Genomic DNA, 5,000 nt, shown 5'->3' with positions numbered 1-5,000 from the left:
AGCTTTCTTCACACCATCCATCCACCCAAACCTTGGCCTTCCTCTTGTACTTCTCCCATCAACTCTTGCATTCATCACCTTCTTTAGCAGACAGCCATTTTCCATTCTCTCAACATGGCCAAACCACCTCAACACATTCATATCCACTCTAGCCGCTAACTCATTTCTTACACCCGTTCTCACCCTCACCACTTCGTTCCTAACCCTATCTACTCGAGATACACCAGCCATACTCCTCAGACATTTCATCTCAAACACATTCAATTTCTGTCTCTCCATCACTTTCATTCCCCACAACTCCGATCCATACATCACAGTTGGTACAATCACTTTCTCATATAGAACTCTCTTTACATTCATGCCCAATCCTCTATTTTTTACTACTCCCTTAACTGCCCCCAACACTTTGCAACCTTCATTCACTCTCTGACGTACATCTGCTTCCACTCCACCATTTGCTGCAACAACAGACCCCAAGTACTTAAACTGATCCACCTCCTCAAGTAATTCTCCATTCAACATGACATTCAACCTTGCACCACCTTCCCTTCTCGTACATCTCATAACCTTACTCTTACCCACATTAACTCTCAACTTCCTTCTCTCACACACCCTTCCAAATTCTGTCACTAGTCGGTCAAGCTTCTCTTCTGTGTCTGCTACCAGTACAGTATCATCCGCAAACAACAACTGATTTACCTCCCATTCATGATCATTCTCGCTTACCAGTTTTAATCCTCGTCCAAGGACTCGAGCATTCACCTCTCTCACCACTCCATCAACATACAAGTTAAAACAACCACGGCGACATCACACATCCCTGTCTCAGCCCCACTCTCACCGGAAACCAATCGCTCACTTCATTTCCTATTCTAACACATGCTTTACTACCTTTGTAGAAACTTTTCACTGCTTGCAACAACCTTCCACCAACTCCATATAACCTCATCACATTCCACATTGCTTCCCTATCAACTCTATCATATGCTTTCTCCAGATCCATAAACGCAACATACACCTCCTTACCTTTTGCTAAATATTTCTCGCATATCTGCCTAACTGTAAAAATCTGATTCATACAACCCCTACCTCTTCTAAAACCACCCTGTACTTCCAAGATTGCATTCTCTGTTTTATCCTTAATCCTATTAATCAGTATTCTACCATACACTTTTCCAACTACACTCAACAAACTAATACCTCTTGAATTACAACACTCATGCACATCTCCCTTACCCTTATATAGTGGTACAATACATGCACAGACCCAATCTACTGGTACCATTGACAACACAAAACACACATTAAACAATCTCACCAACCATTCAAGTACAGTCACACCCCCTTCCTTCAACATCTCAGCTTTCACACCATCCATACCCGATGCTTTTCCTACTCTCGTTTCATCTAGTGCTCTCCTCACTTCCTCTATTGTAATCTCTCTCTCATTCTCATCTCCCATCACTGGCACCTCAACACCTGGAACAGCAATTATATCTGCCTCCCTATCATCCTCAACATTCAGCAAACTTTCAAAATATTCCGCCCACATTTTCCTTGCCTCCTCTCCTTTTAACAACCTTCCATTTCCATCTTTCACTGTCTCTTCAATTCTAGCGCCGGCCTTCCTTACTCTCTTCACTTCTTTCCAAAACTTCTTCTTATTCTCTTCATATGACTGACCCAGTCCCTGACCCCACCTCAGGTCAGCTGCCCTTTTTGCCTCACGTACCTTGCGCTTTACTTCCACCTTTTGCTCTCTATATTTTTCATACTTCTCTATACTATTACTCTGCAGTCATTCTTCAAAAGCCCTCTTTTTCTCTTCCACTTTTACCTTCACTCCTTCATTCCACCATTCACTGCCCTTCCTCATGCTGCCTCCAACAACCTTCTTGCCACATACATCACTTGCAATCCCAACAAAATTTTCTTTTGCTAACTTCCACTCCTCCTCTAAATTACCAGTTTCTCTTACTCTCACCTCGTCATATGCCATTTTCAACCTTTCCTGATATTTACTTTTTACCCCCGGTTTTATTAGCTCTTCAACCCTCACTAGCTCCCTTTTACATCCACCTACTCTATTCCCCCACTCTTTTGCTACAACTAATTTTCCTTCCACCAAAAAATGATCAGACATACCATTAGCCATACCCCTAAACACGTGCACGTCTTTCAATCTTCCAAACATTCTTTTAGTTATCAACACATAATCCATTAATGCCCTTTCTACTACTCTTCCATTTGCCACTCTTACCCATGTATACTTATTTTTATCTTTCTTTTTAAAAAAGCTAGCACTTATTACCATCTCTTGTTCAACACACATATCTACCAGTCTCTCACCACTCTCATTTTCACCTGGTACGCCATATTTCCCAATGACACCTTCTACCTCTCCAGCACCCACTCTAGCATTTAAGTCACCCATAACAACTACATAATTCCTTCTACCCAGTCCTTCTACACACCTAGTTAATTCATTCCAGAACTCATTCCGCTCTTCTTCACTTTTCTCACTACCTGGCCCATACGCACTGACAAACGCCCAATATTCCCTACCCAACCTAACCCTCACCCACATTAACCTAGATGATATCTCCTTCCATTCCACTACTTTACCTGTCATCCATTCACTCAGCAATAAAGCCACACCCTCTCTCGCTCTTCCCCTTTCAATCCCAGACACTCTACCAGACATTTCACCAAACATCACTTCACCCTTTCCTTTCATCTTTGTCTCACACAAGGCCAATACATCCATCCTTCTACTTCTAAACATACTTCCAATCTCACATCTTTTACTCTCTATCGTACTACATCCACGCACATTCAAACACCCCAAAACTAGAGTGCGGGGAGCAGTCACTCTCCCCCCAGCTCCATCTCTTTGTTGCTGTCTCACAGGATTTTCTATACAGGAGAGGGGGTTCCCAGCCCCCTCGTCCCGTCCCTTTCAGTCGCCTCTTACGACACGCAGGGATAACGTTGGCGCTATTCTAATTGTTTTATGCCCCCGCGGCATTTCTTCTTCGCTGGTTATCTATGAAATATTTCATTGTCTCATTTCCGGCTCTTACAAATGACAAAGACTTTCCAGCAATAAAAGGATTCCATGATGTATCAGAAGGCATTCTAATGTTTCCAGAATTATAAAACAACGAAGGTAAACATTTGTTAAAAATAAACCATGAAACTCCAGCAAAATCAATAAACTGATATTCCACACATTGTAAGACTCGGCTGATGACAAGAATATAATATTCCAAAGAAAATATTACTACGAAAGTTGATAGACATTCAAGACGATATTAAGGATAGAAAAAAAATTTGAGAAGTATTTATGAAAATGGATAATAACGGAGCAAAATCATGGAATTCTGAGATATATTGAAGCCATTGATTTATCGAGAAGAATTTGAGGAGGATGAATAGTTGAAGTTAGTTACTTCTGGGTTCTTGTGTCACCTTTGAGAAACTGGATGGTCTCTCAGCGTGTCTTCCCTTTACCTTTCAAAGATGTTTTTTTTTTATGTCATCGTCTCTTGTGCCTAATAAGTGTTTAATGATTGAGAAGAGAGCTGTGTTTGTATTCAGACAACGTTTGGACCGCTCTCTGTTTTGAGTAATTTTTCCAGTGTTCTATAGGAAGGCTACACCTCAAAATGTAGTGAGTAACCCATGAATAGAGTTTGCAAATTATGGTCGTAACAGCTGTTTATGGAACATCAACATCAAAGTAGATTAGTTTTGTGATAGTAACTAAAATCGTGATTTTGATAATTGATTAGTTAACGGAGAGGAAAAGCGTTAATGCATAAATGCTGTTTTACAGATAAATATTAACTCAAATGTTAACTCACCAATCAACACTCAAGTTGAAGAAAAATATATTGGCGTACTTAATGAACATTTTGTTGTTCTTAGCTCTACTAAATGAAAATTTATTTGATTTCTATAAGTCAAGTGACGTCATTTATTGATTGCATTCGACTTGAAAAAGGACAATTAAAAGCAGATATATAAAAGTTTTTAGGACTTTATATTAAAACTGTAATTCTCTTAAAACTGTAGACATTCTGATCTAATTTTATTAATTTATATCATTACCTATATAAAAGGCTTTGGCTTCTTCCATGACAATTTAAAAATAAGAACACTTAGCGGAACTGGTCAAGAAATATGGAATATTCATTAACCAAACGATGAAAAACAATCCTGAGCTGCAAATGACCGAAAATAGAAAATAAAAAGTCTTATTCATATGTGTGCCCGATTTCAGAATTTGATGTCAGTGAGAGAGTTCGATGTCAGGGAGGGAGTGAGAAGGAAAATGGAATTTTAATCAGGCCACACCCTGCATGCATATGGCAGCTGTCAATGGGAAAGCCACTTTTAATTTGGAATATTTTTGATCCGACTAAGAGAATTTTTTTTTTTTATTCTGGTTGCAAAAAAAAAGAAATCTCTAAATCCTTAATCAATTCTCGAGATTAAAATATATTTGAATGAAAGTATTTTCCGTCAGAAAGGACGTTCAATGAATGTTCATTACCACTTGGGGTTTTCATTAAGAATTTATTAAAATTCTAATCTCAGTTCTTAAACCATAATTAATATCATATATTTACTAATAAGTTATAATTCAATTGTATGGGAATTATATCCCTTTTGAAATTGTATAAAGACTGGATGTAACTCAAACTTAAATCTATATTATTTTTTATCTTGAAAGCCCCGTGCTTAAAATGTTGACTTTACTCTCAAATTTGTTTCTGTTATTTACTAATAAAATAAATAGAATACAAAATGCGACTAAGCAGCTACACAAAACCTTACTGAAATAAATATATTACATAAAACATTTAGCCTTTTTTTAAAAGACTTATTACTAAATATGAGTTTATTTAGATTTATATCCACTCTCTAGTTTCATCAACTTATGAATTCAGGATATTCTATTATAAAGGTCATATACTATTCTCAGGTATTCATTA

This window comes from Palaemon carinicauda, chromosome 14 (genome assembly GCF_036898095.1).
Source record: "Palaemon carinicauda isolate YSFRI2023 chromosome 14, ASM3689809v2, whole genome shotgun sequence".
Classification (NCBI taxonomy): Eukaryota; Metazoa; Arthropoda; class Malacostraca; order Decapoda; family Palaemonidae; genus Palaemon; species Palaemon carinicauda.
Note: the sequence above shows the minus strand (reverse complement) of the source record.